Genomic DNA, 20,582 nt, shown 5'->3' with positions numbered 1-20,582 from the left:
ATAACACCCTCGATGCGACTATATCTCCCACGTGTCGAGGCACGACTTAGAGGCATAATCGCATTGAAGGCATATGTCGCAAGTTAGGCAATCTTCACAACATCCCATGTAATATAGATAATAAAAGGGGAGATAACATAGTTGGCTTACACTCGCCACATCAATCAAGTACATAAATAACATTACATCATCCAAACACTCATGGCCCGACTACGGCGCCAAAATAAAAGATAACCCAACATGCGACACGGTCCCGATCACCCCCAACTGGGCACCACTACTGATCATCAGGAAAGGAAACATAGTAACGTTGAGAGTCTTTGTCGAACTCCCACTTGAGCTCAAACGCGTCTCCAGGAGCGGAATCATCAGGCCCTGCATCTGGTGTAATAGTAAACTGTGAGCCACAGGGACTCGGCAATCTCGCACCCTCGCGATCAAGACTATTTAAGCTTATAGGTAAGGCAAGGTAAAATATATGGAGCTGCAGCAAGCGACTAGCAAAATATGGTGGCTAACTTATTCGCAAAAGAGAGCGAGAAGAGGAGGCAAAGCGCGAGCGAGAAACTAGAGAGCAACCTGCGCAAACATTACTCCAACACCGTGTCCACTTCCCAGACTCCGCCGAGAAGAGGCCATCACGGTAACACACTCAGTTGATTCATTTTAATTAAGGTAAGGTTCAAGTTATCTACAACCAGACATTAACAGATTCCCATCTGCCCATAACCACGGGCACGGCTTTCGAAAGTTCAAATCCCTGCAGGGGAGTCCAACTTAGCCCATGACAAGCTCTCACGGTTAGCGAAGGAATATACCTCCTCCCAAGACGTTCCGATCAGACTCGGTATCTCGGTTCTTCAAGACACTTCGACAGGTTAAAACAAGACCAGCAACACCGCCCGAATGTGCCGACAAATCCCGATAGGAGCTGCACATATCTCGTTCTCAGGGCACACTCAGATGAGCAAGACGTCGGGTAGGCCAGCCCAGAGTTGCCCCTGGTAGCCCCGGACATCGCTCGGTTGGACCAACACTCAGAGGAGCACTGGCCCGGGGGGGCTAAAATACGATGACCCTTGAGCTCTGGAAACCCAAGGGAAAAGAGGCTAGGTGACAAATGGTAAAACCAAGGTTGGGCATTGCTGGAAAAGCTTTAATCAAGGCGAACTATCAAGGGGTTCCCATTATGACCCAACCGCGTAAGGAACGCAAAAATCCGGGAACATAACACCGATATGACGGAAACTAGGGCGGCAAGAGTGGAACAAAATACTAGGCGAGAGGCCGAGCCTTCCACCCTTTACCAAGTATATAGATGCATTAAGATAACAAGATAATATAATGATATCCCAACAAGTAAATAAATGTTCCAACAAGGAACGGCCTTCAATCTTCACTTGCAACTAGCAACGCTATAAGAGGTGCTGAGCAAAGCGGTAACATAGCTAATCAACGGTTTGCTAGGACAAGGTGGGTTAGAGGTTTGACATGGAAATTTGGGAGGCTTGAAAGCAAGTGGTAGGCATCGTAGCATTGGCATAGCAAAAGAGCGAGCAATCTAGCATAGCAAAGATAGTAGTGATTTCGAGGGTATGATCATCTTGCCTGCACAGTTGTCAGAGTTGACTGGATCCTCGAAAGCAAACTCAACGGGCTCCTCATTAGCGAACTCGTCTCCCAGCTCTACCCAAACAAGACAAACAATCAACAAGGACACAATCAACCATGTGCAAGGATCACACAATATGATGCAAGGATGATATGCTATGCGGGATGCGATGCGGGATGCATATGCAAGATTTGACAAGGGATGCATGAACCTGGCCTCAACTTGAGAATCCAAGTGTGCCACTGGAAAGATGAGATGAAATCGCTTGAAAACGATATAAAGATCATCGGAATCGGAGTTACGGTTTGGAAATGGCAAGCGATTCAAATATGACACCGGTCTGCGATTTACAGCAAGCAACCATCTAAATGCAATGAGATGAACATGCTACAGCACCCAAACATGACAACAAAATACATGGCAGGGATGCATTCATGATGCTTAACAAAGTCTAGCACTGAGCTACGGCCAATTCATCCATTAACAGGTTCAAATAAGCATGGCAAAAATGCATATGGCAACCAGATTTCAAACTTAGTGAAATTAACACTGGTCTGGAATTTCAGATCAGATAGCACTCTTCGGAGCAACAAAACTACATGCTACAGGAACTGAACATGGCAAAGTAAAGCATGGCATGGAGCTACTCAAAGAGCTTAACAAAAGTCCCTTAGTGACCTTGAGCCAAAAGGGATCAGAAAGTACAATTGCAAGCATGTGAACAAGGCAAAAACATAATCAGTTTTCAGACTTAGTGGAAATTGGCACGTGCTGAAACATAACTCAAGTAGTCATGTTTACGAGCTTGATGCACTCACTACGGTGCAAGTCATGACCAAATAAGCATACCTATATCAAGAACACACAAAATAAAAACTAGAAATGGCAAGAACAATAACATAGCATGCACGGATCAACTACAACATCAACGGCAAAATTGGAAACAAGTTGACAATCTGTCCAGATTCACAAAGTAGCAAAAGTAGAGCTCGATTGACTCAAGCTAGGGTGCTCCATAATTGCAAAAAAGACATGGATGGATAGAGCACTACAAGATTAACAAAACATCCTTACTGATCATCCTCAAAAGAGGCACGGATCACTAGGAAACAACATGAACATATGACCAAATGAGATAAACAGCTCAAGGACTTAGTGGAAATGCTAAGTCCCTAAAATCAGAATTACCAAGTGCACCACTTGGCAAGCTTGTGCTAGTCACCACACACATCGCAAAAATACATGGGTTGCACCTCTGGAAAGATGACAAAACCCTTAACAAAACATAAGTAGAACTCATGGGCATATCATGCACACATTAATCATGGCAAAAATGACGAAAAGCTAAATGGAGCAGCAGACCTGACAATTAACTCAAGTAGTCCTCTTCTAACAGCATTTCGGGCATCAAGATGAACTCAAATGAAAATGATGCAATGGATTGAAATGATGTACTCTCTAAGATGAACATTTTGATATGCTATATGCCAAAAACGGAGCTACGGTTGCGGAGATACGACGCCATGAACAGGAGCATATGGACTAGGGACTTAGGGAAAAAACGGGGTCAACCCTAAAATTTCAGATCTGGATCGGGGCACGCAGAACGAGGTTCGTCGCCGGGGCTCGCCGGAGGAAGAGGACGCCGGTGACCGGGGCGACGAGGGGCGGAGGCGGCGGCGGTGGTTGGCAGCCAGGGCGGCAGGGTGCCGGGCGGCGGGGCCGGTGTGGCGGCGGGGCGAGGTGGTGGCCGGCGCGGCGGACCGGGTCGCCGGCCTCAGGGAAGGAGGCGAGGCGCCTCGGCAGCGGAGGAACGGGCCGCGGGGGCCCGGATCGGGCTCCGCGGGCCTCGGCGCAGGGACGGCCGGCGGCGGCCACGTGGCGCGACGGGAGAGGACGAGGGGGACGGCGGCGGACGTGTCCTGCCCGGACGGACAATGTCCGCCGCGGCGCGAGGGGTGGATCTAGGGTTTTTCGGGAGGAAGGAGAAGGAGATTTTCGGGGGTTCTTTAAATAGGCATAGAGGGAGCTAGGAGAGTCCAAATGAGGTGCGGTTTTCGGCCACGCGATCGTGATCGAACGATCTAGATGATGGAGAAGGATTAGGTGGGTTTTGGGCCAAATTGGAAGGGTGTTGGGCTGCAACACACACGAGGCCTTTTCGGTCCCTCGGTTAATCGTTGGAGTATCAAACGAAGTCCAAATGATACGAAACTTGACAGGCAGTCTACCGGTAGTAAACCAAGGCCGCTTGGCAAGTCTCGGTCCAATCCGGAAATGTTTAATCCCCACACACGAAAGAAAGGTAGAAATGACCACCGGAGGAGAACGAAGCGCCGGAATGCAAAACGGACAACGGGGAAAATGCTCGAATGCATGAGATGAACACGTATGCAAATGCAATGCACATGATTACATGATACGAGATGCATGACAACGATAACAACACACGGAGACAAAGACCCGAACCCAAGAAAAATAAAATAACTTAACACCGGAAACGGCAAGAGTTGGAGTACAAATTGGGAAAGTCATATCCGGGGTGTTACAACACTCCACCACTACGAAAGGATCTCGTCCCGAGATCTAGGACTGAAAGAACGCCGGGTACTCAGAACGGAGGTGATCCTCGCGTTCCCAGGTAGCTTCCCGGTCGGAATGGTGTGACCACTTGACTTTGAGAAATTTGATTGACTTGTTGCGAGTCTTGCGTTCAATCTCTTCGAGAATAGCAACTGGGTGCTCACGATAAGAGAGATCTTCTTGGAGCTCAATGTCCTCAAAGTTGACGGTGCGGTCAGGAGTCTTGAAGCACTTTCAGAGCTGAGAGACATGGAACATGTCATGAACATTTGCAAAGTTTGAAGGAAGCTCGAGTTGATAGGCGAGGTCGCCTCTCTTGCTGACAATCTTGAAAGGTCCGACGTATCTGGGGGCAAGCTTCCCTTTGATACCGAAGCGACGAGTACCTTTCATAGGAGAGACGCAGAGGTAAACATGATTTCCGATCTCAAAAGCCAAATCACGGTGCTTACTATCATAGTAGCTCTTCTGACGGGATTGGGCTGCTTTGAGGTTATCACGAATGACTTTGCACATTTCCTCTGCCTCTGTGATTAAGTCATTACCCAAAAGTTGACGTTCACCGGTTTCAGACCAGTTGAGAGGGGTACGACACTTCCTGCCATACAGAATTTCAAATGGGGCCTTGCCTGAACTTGCTTGAAAACTGTTGTTGTAGGAGAATTCAGCATAAGGAAGACAATCCTCCCACTTCATGCCGAAGGAGATCACACAAGCCCTGAGCATATCTTCAAGAATCTGGTTGACACGCTCGACTTGACCGCTAGTTTGAGGATGGAAAGCTGTGCTGAAGCGGATGTTGGTGCCCATGGCCTTCTGAAAAGAATCCCAAAATTTGGAGGTAAAGATGCTGCCACGGTCTGAAGAGATCACTTGTGGAATACTATGCATAGAGACAATCCGAGAGGTATAGAGTTCCGCCAATTGAGCTGCAGTGATCGACTCTTTGATAGGCAGAAAATGAGCCACTTTGGTGAGTTTGTCGATGACAACGAAAAAGCTTCATTGCCACGCTTGGACTTTGGAAACCCAGTCATGAAGTCCATTTCAATGTGATCAAACTTCCATTCTGGAATGGCAAGGGGTTGGAGGAGACCAGCTGGCCTTTGGTGTTCTGCCTTCACTCTTCTGTAGACATCACACTCATTCACGAATTGAGCGATCTTGCACTTCATTCGAGTCCACCAATAAGCCTGCTTGAGGTCCTGATACATCTTCGTGCTCCCAGGGTGGATGGAGAGGAGAGAATTGTGAGCCTCATTCAAGATCACTTTACGAAGTTCACCTTTGGGTACAACAATACGATCACTTTACGAATTGTCATCAAGACGGTAGCACTTGTACTTGGGTTGACTCTTGGTAATCCCAATCTTCACCTTTTTAACCATAGCATCAAGAAGCTGGGCTTGGCGAATCTGGTCTTCCAAGGTAGGAGAGACTTGAAGGTTGGCGAGGAAACCTTGAGGAACAACTTGCATATTAAGTTTGCGGAAAGCTTCACAAAGCTCGGGTTGATAAGGCTTAAGAATCAGACTGTTGCAATAAGCCTTTCTGCTCAATGCATCAGCAATCACATTGGCCTTGCCTAGAGTATACTCGATACTCAAATTATACCCTTGAATCATTTCGACCCATCGAGTTTGCCTGAGGTTGAGATTAGGCTGAGTGAAGATGTACTTGAGACTCTTGTGATCAGTGAAAATGTCCACTTTTCTTCCCAATAAGAGATGTCTCCAAGTCAAAAGAGCATGCACAACTGCCGCCAACTCGAGATCATGAGTGGGGTAGTTCTTCTCATTGGGCTTCAACTGGCGAGAGGTATAAGCAACAACTTTCTTCTCTTGCATCAACACTACGCCAAGACCTTGGAGAGAGGCATCACAAAAGACCTCGTACGGCTTGGATTCATCAGGCGGAGTCAGAACTAGAGCAGTGATCAATTTCTCTTTCAAAGTGTTGAAAGCAATGTCACACTCCGGAGACCAAACGTACTTGACGTGCTTCTGGAGAAGATTAGAGAGAGGCTTCGCGATCTTAGAAAAGTTTTCAACGAATCTTCAGAAGTAGCTTGCGAGACCGAGGAAGCTACGGAGTTGCTTCACATTCTAAGGAGGTTCACAATTCACAATTGCAGACACCTTCCCAGGATTCACGGCAATGCCCTTGGCAGAGATGATATGACCAAGATAAAGAACCTCATCGAGCCAAAATTCGCACTTGGAGAACTTGGCGTAGAATTGGTGTTCCCTCAGCTTATCAAGAACCAAACGCAAGTGCTTGGCATGATCTTCCTTGTTCTTCGAGAAAACCAGAATGTCGTCGAGATAGACCAAAATGAAGTCATTGGTGTAGGCGTTGAAGATGAAGTTCATCATGCGAGAGAACGTCGGAGGAGCGTTGACGAGTCCAAAAGACATAATAGTGTATTCATATGAACCATAGCTTGTCCTGAAAGCCGTCTTGGGAATATCTTGCTCACAGATTCGAATCTGATGATTTGTTCGAACAACTCATTGATGTTGGGAAGTGGGTATTTGTTCTTGATGGTCTTCTTGTTCAATGGACGGTAATCGACACAAAGTCGGTCCGTTCCATCCTTCTTCTTCACAAAAAGAACACCACAACCCCACGGAGAAGAACTAGGCCGGATGAGACCCATTTTCTCTTTAATATCGAGTAGCTTCTTCAGCTCCTTCAACTCTTCAGGTCCGAGCTTGTAAGGACGTTTGCACACAGGTTCTGTGACAGGCTCAAGATCAATAACGAATTCAACTGGCCGGTGCGGAGGCATTCCTGGAAGCTCTTCTGGAAAGACGTCTTGATATTCGCAAATGACTCGAATTTGTGAGATGCATCCAATTCACCCTTCTCATTGAGAGAAAAACAGACGGATAGTATTATCACGAGCAGCAAAGACAATTACATCCTCAGACGAATGAGTCAATTGAATCTGCCTGGCTGCACAATCAAGATGTGCCTTGTGCTTAGTAAGCCAATCCATTCCGAGAATAAGATCAATATCCGAGTTACCAAGAACCATCAGAGAGAGAGAAACTTGTAGTCACCCAATGTGATAGTGACATCTGGGGCAATAGCGCTTGCATTCATGAATTTACCCGGAGAAACAACAGATAACTGTCTAGGCAAATCTTGCAAAGGCAACTCATGCTTAGAAACAAATGGTCTCGAGATGAAACAATGTGATGCACCCGTGTCAAAAAGAACTCTTGAAGGAATGTCATTAACAGGAAGGTTACCCATGATCACATCTGGTGAGTCCCCTGCCTGAGCTGCATTCAGCAAGTTGACCTTGGCGGACTTGGTGTTATGCTTGACCATAGCTGTACTTGTCGATCTGACAGGAGGAGGAGGAGGAAGACGCCTCTGGTTGAAACACTTGTTGGCATAGTGACCCTTATGTTGGCACTTGTTGCACGTGACCTCTGAAAGCGGACGGTGATACGGAGCACTCGATCTTGGAGGTTGAGATGAAGTCTTGTTCTGAAAGCCATGGTTGGGTGGGTGGGAAGATCCACTGCCACCTTTGCTCTTCTGCTGATACGGCTGACGGAACGGAGGAGGAGGAAGCCAATACTTCTGCTGCTTGGCCACTTGAGTAGAGGAAGGAGTAACATCTCTGACTCGCTTCTTGGAAGCATCACACCTCAATTGAGCAGCCTCTTGCTTCAATGCCATGTTGTAGAACTCATCGTATCTCAAGGGCTCAAAGAGAACAAGAGCTAGCTAAATTTCTTCTCTGAGACCACCCTTGAACTGGTATAACATGCTCTTCTCGTCAGGTACGTCCTACTTGGCAAAGCGGGTGAGCTTCTGAAACAACTTGTTGTAGTCATAAACAGACAAAGAGCCTTGCTTCAGGTTGCGGAATTCCTCATGCTTGCTTTCAACCACACTCTGAGGAATATGATGAGCTCGAAAATCTTGACGGAATTCTCCCAAGTGATAACACGTCCACCTCTGGAATCCTTGTACTGCTGGAACCATTCTGCAGCTTGATCTTTGAGTTGGAAGGAAGCGAACTTAACAAAGTCCTCAGGCCTGACGTTGCTGCACTCGAAATGCTTGCACAGATCCACAAGCCAATCATCAGCATCGGTTACCTCAACACAATTGCTGAAAGTCTTTGGCCCGTTAGCAAGGAACTGGTTGAGTGTAGCAAAGTGATTCTGATTGTTGCCTTGGTTCCCTTGGTTGCCTTGATTGCACTCTTGAAGAATTTGCATGATCAACTGTGTGTTTGCATTGGTTGCAGCCATCATAGCTTGCCATGCCTCCGGAGGAGGGGGAGGTGGTGGCGGATTAGGATTCGGAGTCGTGCGCGTTGGAGGAGCCATCCTGAAGAGGTTGACATCCATTAGCACATTTGATAGACAAATATTGAAGCTGAATCCAACGGAATGAAAGTTGCAACATATAGTCTTCACATCCGAACAAAATGAATGAATGCATTCCTCTTGAAATGGTCACATATCCATAAATTGAGAAGCCACGTAGAATTAAGGTAGAGAAATAAATCAACAAGGTACGGATCAAGAATGAATAATCGGTAAGAAATCCCAATCTCAAACCAATATCCGTGGAAGAAGAACTAGAGCTACAAGAATTCCCACCTATGAAACTCCCGAACCTTTCCGGTTATGCAATCAGGTGTTTGGGATACAGGGGAAGCATAATATCTCACCCAAACTAGCAAATCCTACATCCAGTTGTATCCATCCTTCAACACATAACCAAGAAACCTTCGGAAACCATCTACCTCAACCTTCGAAAAGCATCCGTTATACAAGTTGGCGATACTCCCGAACTCCCGCCCCAGTACTGGGTGGCGTCGAGGTTATCTCACCAACGAACTGCATAAAAGAGATTTTCGATGTCGGCGTACTAAACTCAGGTATTCCAGAATTGCAATGATAAAATTATGACGACAACACCTCAGAGCTCAACTCCCCGGGACACTTCCACAAACCCCTGACAGGAGGCACCAAGACAATGTTCTCATCATAAAACCATCGGAACGATTCCAAGATACCCGCGTGATCCTAAATTTTTTTTAGTGAAATTTGAGAAGAGAAGAGTCAAAACTCTACGTCAGGATGCCTTACCAGAGCGATGAGGAGACTAGGAAGTAAAAAGGATTCCTAAACTCTCCGATATATAATTCCTAAATGACTCAAAACATTTTTTTAGACACAACTCGGCCGCTAAAAACGATCAAGCAATGGGGCTCCTAAGGTCGGGGAAGGCTCTGATTACCAACTTATAACACCCTCGATGCGACTATATCTCCCACGTGTCGAGGCACGACTTAGAGGCATAATCGCATTGAAGGCATATGTCGCAAGTTAGGCAATCTTCACAACATCCCATGTAATATAGATAATAAAAGGGGAGATAACATAGTTGGCTTACACTCGCCACGTCAATCAAGTACATAAATAACATTACATCATCCAAACACTCATGGCCCGACTACGGCGCCAAAATAAAAGATAACCCAACACGCGACACGGTCCCGATCACCCCCAACTGGGCACCACTACTGATCATCAGGAAAGGAAACATAGTAACGTTGAGAGTCTTCGTCGAACTCCCACTTGAGCTCAAACGCATCTCCTGGAGCGGAATCATCAGGCCCTGCATCTAGTGTAATAGCAAACTGTGAGCCACAGGGACTCAGCAATCTCGCACCCTCGCGATCAAGACTAGTTAAGCTTATAGGTAAGGCAAGGTAAAATATATGGAGCTGCAGCAAGCGACTAGCAAAATATGGTGGCTAACTTATTCGCAAAAGAGAGCAAGAAGAGGAGGCAAAGCGCGAGCGAGAAACTAGAGAGCAACCTGCGCAAACATTACTCCAACACCGTGTCCACATCCCGAACTCCGCCGAGAAGAGGCCATCACGGTAACACACTCAGTTGATTCATTTTAATTAAGGTAAGGTTCAAGTTATCTACAACCGGACATTAACAAATTCCCATCTGCCCATAACCGCGGGCACGGCTTTCGAAAGTTCAAATCCCTGCATGGGAGTCCCAACTTAGCCCATGACAAGCTCTCACGGTCAACGAAGGAATAGACCTCCTCCCAAGACGTTCCGATCAGACTCGGTATCTCGGTTCTTCAAGACACTTCGACAGGTTAAAACAAGACCAGCAACACCGCCCGAATGTGCCGACAAATCCCGATAGGAGCTGCACATATCTCGTTCTCAGGGCACACTCAGATGAGCAAGCTACGAGTAAGCCAGCCCCAGAGTTGCCCCTGGGTGGCCCCGGCAGTCGCTCGGTTCGACCAACACTCAGAGGAGCACTGGCCCGGGGGGGTTAAAATAAGATGACCCTCGGGCTCCGGAAACCCAAGGGAAAAAGGCTAGGTGGCAAATGATAAAACCAAGGTTGGGCATTGCTGGAAAAGCTTTAATCAAGGCGAACTATCAAGGGGTTCCCATTATAACCCAACCGCGTAAGGAACGCAAAAATCCGGGAACATAACACCGATATGACGGAAACTAGGGCGGCAAGAGTGGAACAAAACACTAGGCGAGAGGCCGAGCCTTCCACCCTTTACCAAGTATATAGATGCATTAAGATAACAAGATAATATAATGATATCCCAACAAGTAAATAAATGTTCCAACAAGGAACGGCCTTCAATCTTCACCTGCAACTAGCAACGCTATAAGAGGGGCTGAGCAAAGCGGTAACATAGCCAATCAACGGTTTGCTAGGACAAGGTGGGTTAGAGGTTTGACATGGCAATTTGGGAGGCTTGAAAGCAAGTGGTAGGCATCGTAGCATTGGCATAGCAAAAGAGCGAGCAATCTAGCATAGCAAAGATAGTAGTGATTTCGAGGGTATGATCATCTTGCCTACACAGTTGTCAGAGTTGACTGGATCCTCGAAAGCAAACTCAACGGGCTCCTCATTAGCAAACTCGTCTCCCGACTCTACCCAAACAAGACAAACAAGCAACAAGGACACAATCAACCATGTGCAAGGATCACACAATATGATGCAAGGATGATATGCTATGCGGGATGCGATGCGGGATGCATATGCAAGATTTGACAAGGAATGCATGAACCTGGCCTCAACTTGGAAATCCAAGTGTGCCACTGGAAAGATGAGATGAAATCGCTTGAAAACGATATAAAGATCATCGGAATCGGAGTTACAGTTTGGAAATGGCAAGCGATTCAAATAAGACACCGGTCTGCGATTTACAACAAGCAACCATCTAAATGCAATGAGATGAACATGCTACAGCACCCAAACATGACAACAAAATACATGGCAGGGATGCATTCATGATGCTTAACAAAGTCTAGCACTGAGCTACGGCCAATTCATTCATTAACAGGTTCAAATAAGCATGGAAAAAATGCATATGGCAACCAGATTTCAGACTTAGTGAAATTAACACTGGTCTGGAATTTCAGATCTGATAGCACTCTTCGGAGCAACAAAACTACATGCTACAGGACCTGAACATGGCAAAGCAAAGCATGGCATGGAGATACTCAAAGAGCTTAACAAAAGTCCCTTAGTGACCTTGAGCCAAAAGGGATCAGAAAATACAATTGCAAGCATGTGAACAAGGCAAAAACATAATCAGTTTTCAGACATAGTGGAAACTGGCACATGCTGAAACATAACTCAAGTAGTCATGTTTACGAGCTCGATGCACTCACTACGGTGCAAGTCATGACCAACTAAGCATACCTATATCAAGAACACACAAAATAAAAATTAGAAATGGCAAGAACAATAACATAGAATGCACGGATCAACTACAACATCAACGGCAAAATTGGAAACAAGTTGACAATCTGCCCAGATTCACAAAGTAGCAAAAGTAGAGCTCGATTGACTCAAGCTAGGGTGCTCCATAATTGCAAAAAAGACATGGATGGATAGAGCACTACAATATTAACAAAACATCCTTACCGATCATCCTCAAAAGAGGCACGGATCACTAGGAAACAACATGAACATATGACCAAATGAGATAAACAGCTCAAGGACTTAGTGGAAATGCTAAGCCCTGAAATCAGAATTACCAAGTGCACCACTTGGCAAGCTTGTGCTAGTCACCACACACATCACAAAAATACATGGGTTGCACCTCTGGAAAGATGACAAAACCCTTAACAAAACATATGTAGAACTCATGGGCATATCATGTACACATTAATCATGGCAAAAATGACGAAAAGCTAAATGGAGCAGCAAATCTGACAATTAACTCAAGTAGTCCTCTTCTAACAGCATTTAGGGCATCAAGATGAACTCAAATAAAAATGATGCAATGGAATGAAATGATGTACTCTCTGAGATGAACATTTTGATATGCTATATGCCAAAAACGGAGCTACGGTCGCGGAGATACGACGCCATGAACAGGAGCATATGGATTAGGGACTTAGGGAAAAAACGGGGTCAACCCTAAAATTTCAGATCTGGATTGGGGCACGCGGAACAAGGTTCGTCGCTGGGGCTCGCCGGAGTTCGTCGCCGCTCGCCGGAGGAAGAGGACGCCGGGGCTTCGGGCGCCGGTGACCGGGGCAACGAGGGGCGGAGGCGGCGGCGGTGGTTGCCGGCCAGGGCGGCAGGCGCGCCGGGCGGCGGGGCCGGTGTGGCGGCGGGGCGAGGTGGTGGCCGGCGCGGCGGACCGGGTCGCCGGCCTCAGGGAAGGAGGCGGCGGGAGGCGAGGCGCCTCAGCAGCGGAGGAACGGGCCGCGGGGGCCCGGATCGGGCTCCGCGGGCCTCGGCGCAGGGACGGCCGGCGGCGGCCACGTGGCGTGACGGGAGAGGACGAGGGGGACGGCGGCGGACGTGTCCGTCCCAGACAGACAATGTCCGCCTCGGCGCGAGGGGTGGATGTAGGGTTTTTCGGGAGGAAGGAGAAGGAGATTTTCGGGGGTTCTTTAAATAGGCATAGAGGGAGCTAGGAGAGTCCAAATGAGGTGCGGTTTTCGGCCACGCGATCGTGATCGAACGATCTAGATGATGGAGAAGGCTTAGGTGGGTTTTGGGCCAAATTGGAAGGGTGTTGGGCTGCAACACACACGAGGCCTTTTCGGTCCCTCGGTTAACCGTTGGAGTATCAAACGAAGTCCAAATGATACGGAACTTGACAGGTGGTCTACCGGTAGTAAACCAAGGCCGCTTGGAAAGTCTCGGTCCAATCCGGAAATGTTTAATCCCCACACACGAAAGAAAGGTAGAAATGACCACCGGAGGAGAATGAAGCGCCAGAATGCAAAACGGACAACGGGGAAAATGCTCGAATGCATGAGATGAACACATATGCAAATGCAATGCACATGATGACATGATACGAGATGCATGACAACGATAACAACACACGGAGACAAAGACCCGAACCCGAGAAAAATAAAATAACTTAACGCCGAAAACGGCAAGAGTTGGAGTACAAATTGGGAAAGTCATATCCGGGGTGTTATAGGAGGGAAGGAGCGCATGTGTGTCGACTTCACCAACCTCAACAAGGCTTGCCCTCAAGACTAGTTCCCGCTGCCGCGCATCGACCAGATTGTCGACTCCACTGCTGAGTGCGATCTTCTATGTTTCCTGGATGCGTTCTCAGGTTACCACCAGATCAAGATGGCGGTGGAAGATGAGGAGAAAACAACTTTCCTGACCCTATGCGGGGTGTACTGCTACACTTGCATGCCATTTGTACTGCGCAACACAGGAGCGACCTTACAACGACTAATGCACATCACCTTGGGGCAGCAGCTCAGAAGAAACGCTGAGGCCTACATTGACGACATTGTGGTGATGTCTCGGGAGGCAAGAACTCTGATTCAGGACCTAGAGGAGACCTTCGTGAGCCTACGCCAGGTGGACGTGTGGCTCCACCCGGAGAAGTGCATGTTTGGTGTCCCTTCGGGCAAGCTGCTGGGCTTCCTCGTGTCTCATAGGGGGATCGAGGCCAACCCGGAGAAGGTCAAGGCAATAGAAGACATGAGCCCACCACAAAACCTCAAGGAGATGCAGAAGCTTGCAGGCTGCGTGACTTCATTGGGGCGCTTCATCTCCAAGTTAGGGGAGCACGCATTGCCATTCTTCAAGTTGATGAAGAAGAAGGGTCTGTTCGAGTGGACCCCTGAGGCCAACCTGGCATTTCAAGACCCCAAGAGATACTTGACCAGCCCGCCGGTGATGGTGGCGAATCGTCCTTGTGAGCCCTTGGTACTCTACCTGTCTGCCACACCCCACTCCGCCAACGTGGCGTTGGTGGCCCTCGGGGAGGGGCTTGAGGTCGCGGACCCACCAAGTGGAGTCGCCAAGACGGATGAGGTAGCTCAGCATCAAGGCGACGCTCCTCAGATAGCGGCTGCTCCGACAGGTCATCAAGCCTTAGGAGCTGGAAACCCGCAGGAAACACCTCAGTCCCCGGGAGCCAAAAACTCCGTCAGCTCTCGCACGCTTGTCGAGCACCCAGTGTACTTTGTCATCATGGTCCTGTGAGATGCGAGGGCGCGTTACCCCATGCCTCAGAAGCTCCTGCTCGCGCTCCTGGTGGCCTCGTGCAAGCTGCGCCACAACTTCCAAGGTCACCCCATCAAGGTCATTTCAGCTTACCCATTGGAGAGAGCTCAGAAGCCCCAATGCTGCGGGAAGGGTCGCCGAATGGAACATTGAGCTGCAAGCGTTCGACCTGGAGTTCAGCACAACCAGAGTCATCAAGGGGGCTTCACTCGCCGACTTTGTGGTGGAATGGACCGACACTCTGGAGCTCAAAGCAGGCGAGAACCGATCCCACTCGCCAGGAAGTGAAGCGCCATATGGTTGGGTCATGCACTTCGATCGCGCGCTCGCACGACAGGGCGCGGGGGCTAGAGTCATGCTCATCTCGTCCACTCACGACAAGATTTACTATGCCATGCAGCTCTGCTTCCAGTAGGGCGAGAAGGTCTCCAACAACATCGCAGAGTACGAGGGTCTCATCGCCGGCCTCAAAGCGGCGGTGGCCCCGGGGGTGAAGTGCCTCACCATCAAGGGAGACTCGCAGCTCCTCGTCAACTTCTCCAACAAGGTGTACGAGCCAAGGGATGAGCACATGGAGGCATACGTCGTGGAGGTGCGCAAAATGGAGAAGCAGTTCCTGGGCCTGGAGCTACAGCATGTGCCTGATGGAACCAACAAAGAGGCCGAGGACATCGCCAGAAGAGCATCCAAGCGGCTGCCCCAAGAGCCTGGCATCTTCGAGGAGCAGGTCTTCAAGCCTTCGGCAGCACCTCCGCCTGCGGAGCCGATGCCATCTCAGGAGGAACTCCCCCAGCCTCCAGCCTCGGGAGCCCCCGCCTGCGGCCCGGCCTCAGGAGCGCGCCTCCTCTTAGCGCTCGAGCCTCAGGAGGGGTGCTGGATCAATGAGTTCAAGGCGTACCTGATGGAAGGCACATTGCCGGAGAAGGAGGAAGACGTGGACTGTGTGGCCCGACAGGCTACAGCATACTGCATTCAGGATGGTGAGCTATACAGGAAGCGGCCAAATGATGTTTCTCTACGATGCATTTCCAGGGGAAGGGGAATGAGCTGCTGGCCGACATACATGTCAGAGACTGCGGGCACCACTCGTCGTCGCGCACCCTGGTCGGCAAGGCTTTCCGCAGCGGGTTCTACTGGCCCACGACACTCAACAATGCAGCCGAGCTGGTAAAATCCTGCAAGGCCTGCCAGTTCCATGCCAAGCAGATCCACCAGCCTGCTCAGGACCTCCAGAATATCCCCTCTCATGGCCGTTCGCGGTCTGGGGGCCGGATATCCTGGGCCCATTCCCTTGAGCGCCTGGAGGAAACCACTACCTCTACGTCGCCATTGACAAATTCACCAAATGGGCAGAAGTGGAAGCTGTCCGCACCATCCTAGCCAAGTCAGCAATCAAGTTCATCAAGGGCCTCGTAAGCCGATTTGGGGTCCCTAATCGCATCATCACCGACAACGGCTCGCAGTTCACTAGCAATCCCTTCAAAACGTATTGTGCTAACCTTGGAACGCAGATCTGCTACGCCTCTATGGCGCACCCTAGGAGCAACGGCCAGGCCGAATGCGCCAACGCGGAAGTCCTGAGGGGTCTCAAGACAAGGACCTTCAAGAAGAAGCTCGAGGCCTGCGGCAGGGGCTGGCACAATGAGTGTCGGTGTCAAAACCGGTGGATCTCGGGTAGGGGGTCCCGAACTATGCGTCTAGGCCGGATGGTAACAGGAGGCAAGGGACACGAAGTTTTACCCAGGTTCGGGCCCTCTCAATGGAGGTAAAACTCTACGTCCTGCTTGATTAATATTGATGATATGGGTAGTACAAGAGTAGATCTACCACGAGATTAGAGAGGCTAAACCCTAGAAGCTAGCCTATGGTATGATTGTTGATGTGTATATTGTCCTACGGACTAAAACCCTCCGGTTTATATAGACACCGGAGAGGGTTAGGGTTACATAGAGTCGCTTACAATGGTAGGAGATCTGAATATCCGTATCTTGTATCTTCATAGTCCAGGAGTCCGGATGAAGGTATAGTACGGCTATCCGAACACCCCCTAATCCAGGACTCCCTCAGTAGCCCCTGAACCAGGCTTCAATGACGACGAGTCTGGCGCACAAATTGTCTTCGGCATTGCAAGGCGGGTTCCTCCTCCAAGTACTTCGTAGCAGGTTTTGAACACAAAGATAGTTTCCGGCTCTGCAAAATAAGTTTTCCACATATTTCCATAGAGAGAATAATATTTACACAAATCTAATCTGCTGACGTATTCTGTAGTGTGACATACCACGGCCAAGCCTTTATCCGAGTCGTTTCATTATCCCACCTCAGCGCATCATGTGAGGCGGTTTCCTTGGCACGTCTTGTCAAAGCAGAGATCGTGTCCCCTTATTCCGGGATTCTCATTAATACGGGCATGAGTAACCCAACCGCTTCTAGGACTCCTAGATTATAGGCAAGTCCAAAGGGACACGGAGAGGACACTCGATATTCACCTTCTTTATAAAGGGATGAGGCTTTTTATTTTTCCCTCCTGTGCTCAATCGAATCCTTCCCCCACCTCAAGCTCAAACGCCCAAAGTTCAGGTCAGGTGCTCCGAATCTTCAGTCATGTCCGGATCTAGCCTTCAAGGCTGATGGGTGCCTTCCTCCTTCACGGAAGAAGACGTCAAAAAGTTGAGGGAGGCCAGATATATGACCGCCGAGATTCTGCATCGGCTGCCTCCCCGGGGGCAGGCCGTCCCCTCCCCCGAACCCAACGAGAGCATCGTGTTCGTCTCCCACTTCCTCCGAGGTCTAAGCCTAGCATTGGATCCTTTTGTCAGGGGCTTGATGTTTTACTACGGGCTAGATTTCCATGATCTAGCTCCGGACTCCTTTCTTCATATCACAACATTTATTGTTGTGTGCGAGGCCTTCCTCCGGGTTACCCCTCACTTTGGCCTATGGCTCAAGACTTTTGAAGTAAAGCCGAAGATGATCGAGGAGCAACATGCGGTGTGTGGAGGTGCCTCAATACGCAAGATGATGGGAGCTGCATGGCCCAAAGGTTCCATTCCAGAGGTGTCTGAATTGTGGCAACAAGAGTGGTTCTATATCACGGCTCCTAGAAGTGCCAAGTGGGCGGCCGCCCCTGTTTTCCGCCCCGGCCCTCCACCACAACTGATGTCATGGATTAGCAGAGGATTGAGCTGGGGTCCAGCCAAGGACGTGCCTATACTGCAAAGCGGCATTCAAGATCTCTTTAATGGAGATCTCAGTTTGGTTGCAGTAACACAAGTTATGCTGGTTCGTCAAGTCCAGCCTTGCAAACGCCGGCCTCTTCGATTGTGGGAGTTCAATCCCGAGGGACCGCGCGCCATTCAAAATTTCCTCGGCCTGACACACGAGGAGATGTACAAGTCGTTCTTCGGACCTCAAGTGGAGTGTCCAGAAATCACCGAGGACGTGGGCCTGAGTAGTAACTGCGCCGCCGAACAGGTAAGGCACCTCCCGACCAAATGTACTACCTCTCCTTTGATACGAAGTTATTTCTGAGAGTTCGCTTTTTTGACCAGGACTGGCTAACGAAGGTGAAGTTGATTCGGTGCTCGGCTCCCCTCCCTGAGGGTTTGGAAAATCCGGTATTGGAAAAGATGCTCCAGACCGCACCTTGCCCGGAGCCCTTGAAGGAAAATGTGGGTGGTCGCGGGCCCCCAATGCTGCCCACACTAGCCGAGGGAGCGAGCGTCTCCATGAAGGAAGATGACCAGAAGAGGAAAAGGATTGCGTCCGGGGATTCAGAAGCCAAAGCTTCCAAACGGGAGAAGAAGTTTCCCACAGAGGGTCCTGCCCCGGGGGGTGCGTTTGCCGCACAAAGTCCGCGGGGGGATCAATCCTCCCATGAGTCGTAAGTGACCCAAAATACCTTAATAGCATGCCATCTTTTCTTCTGAGAAAATAACGACCGCATATATCTTTGCAGTTCGGGCCTTAGCCCCTCTCAAATGAGCTCGTCTTCGGGGGATCTTCTTCCAGAGATGATGGAAAGCGAAACGCCTCCTCCGGACTCCACCGCTCCGGAAGCGGGCGACCCTGAAGTGTCGTCGTGGAGGGCCTCTCCGAGTCTGGCGAGGCCAGAAGATAATCCCGTTGACCCCCGAAGCTCCCAGTGTCCGGCTCCCGAAGAGAGCAGACAAAAGAGTCCGGCACCGTCTAGTGTGCGGTCGGATGTTCTGAGGGAGTTGGTGGGGCGAGCGGCCATCTCAGATGAACAACGTGTGCTGATGAATACGGTGATGGAGAGAATCTCGTCCGCCGAAAGCGGATTGCATAAAGCTTTTATGAGTCTACTGACAGGTTTTGAGGTACGTAAAGTAATGTATCATAATCCTGCACATGCTAAGTGTGTCCTGTGTAGATCGTAGCCCCTGAGACTCTGGTTGTCGTCAGGAACGACGATGATCAGAGGATCATAATCCCAGGTAGTAACCATACTGCCTCTATGAGCAGGTGATGGCAGCTCCGGTGGCTAGCCGGACTAGCGAGTTTGCCCATTTAAGACAGCAGTTGGATGCGGCAGACGCCGACATCGAGCTTGTTAACAAAAGGCTTGACGAGGCACAGGGTAAGTGCTATTGTCTGGTAAATGCCGCATAGTAAGGGCGGCATGAAGTTAGTATATTTAACATGTTATGACTACAGATGGAGCTGCCACTGTTGAAGCCTTGTGGACGGAACATGCCCGAGCCAAGGAACAAGCGAAATTGGGTAATGCGGCTGCTTTGAAGGCGGCCGAAGAGTTGCGAGCCGAGAAGGCCGTGCATGGCGAGAGCCGGGATAAGATGGCCAATATGGCCGTAGAATTAAAAGCCGTCGTCGACCGTTGCTAGGTTCTTGAAAAGGAAAACCAGGCGAAGGCATTGGACCTTGAGAAGGCTGCTGCAACGGGAAAAGACCTCCGCTCTGCTATGAGGGCAAAGAAGGAGGAGCTGCGGGTAGCCGGGATATTGTAGCTGGGAAATCCTTTATGTTGCAGAGGAAGCTCAGAGATCCACGGTATGCCCCTCTGGATCGGCTGTGGAGTTCGGAGGATGTGTATATGGATTTGGCGGCGAGCGCTGCCGATGTGGCCAAGTACTTCCAGAGTCAGACGAACCGTGAAGTAGACCAGCTGTTTTTGGAAACAATTCCTTTCTCCCGAGCGTCCGCTTTCATTGACTGACCAATTAGCCGAATGGGCCGAACTAAATAGGTTGTCCGGACTCTCCATGAGGTCTGTTGTGGAGCAGCTATGGCCGGAAAGGTCAAAACCGAGCAGCTATTTCAGCTTGGTGCAGCAGTTCCTTGACATGGTGCCGCGCATAAATGCGATGAAGAGGTCGGCGTGCATAGAAGGCGCACGAATGGCCTTTGCCCATGCTAAAGCATACTGGGCAGAGATGGATGCTACCACTGTTGCAGCGCAGGATTCAGCCATAGGTCGAAGGGCTGCTGAGCACTACTTTGAGGAAGTTCTTGAGGGTGCTCGTTTGATAGAGACCCAGTGCTCAAAAAATATTGTGTTTGAGTGATATGTAATCTCATTGTAAGTGAAATGCTTTTATAAATTTTCATAAGGCTACTTTTATACTTTTGCCTGAAAGTAATGTGATGCCTCCTGGGCAGCCGTTTATGTATACATGTGTATAACCTGAAAGATTGCAGTTGTCGGCTTCAACCCCCACGCATATAATGCGGAGGTGTTCGCAGAAACACGCGTTCACACTTAACCCAACGTCTTGGTCCTATTAAGGAGGTGATAGAGGAGCGAGCGAGGCAACTGGACTATAACACTTTAACACTTTCACTTAGCCATAGGAGTTTGACAGTGGGGCTAC

The sequence above is a fragment of the Triticum aestivum genome, chromosome 1A (genome assembly GCF_018294505.1).
Source record: "Triticum aestivum cultivar Chinese Spring chromosome 1A, IWGSC CS RefSeq v2.1, whole genome shotgun sequence".
Classification (NCBI taxonomy): domain Eukaryota; kingdom Viridiplantae; phylum Streptophyta; class Magnoliopsida; order Poales; family Poaceae; genus Triticum; species Triticum aestivum.
The sequence above is the reverse complement of the archived record's forward strand: the minus strand, read 5'-3'. Positions refer to the sequence as shown.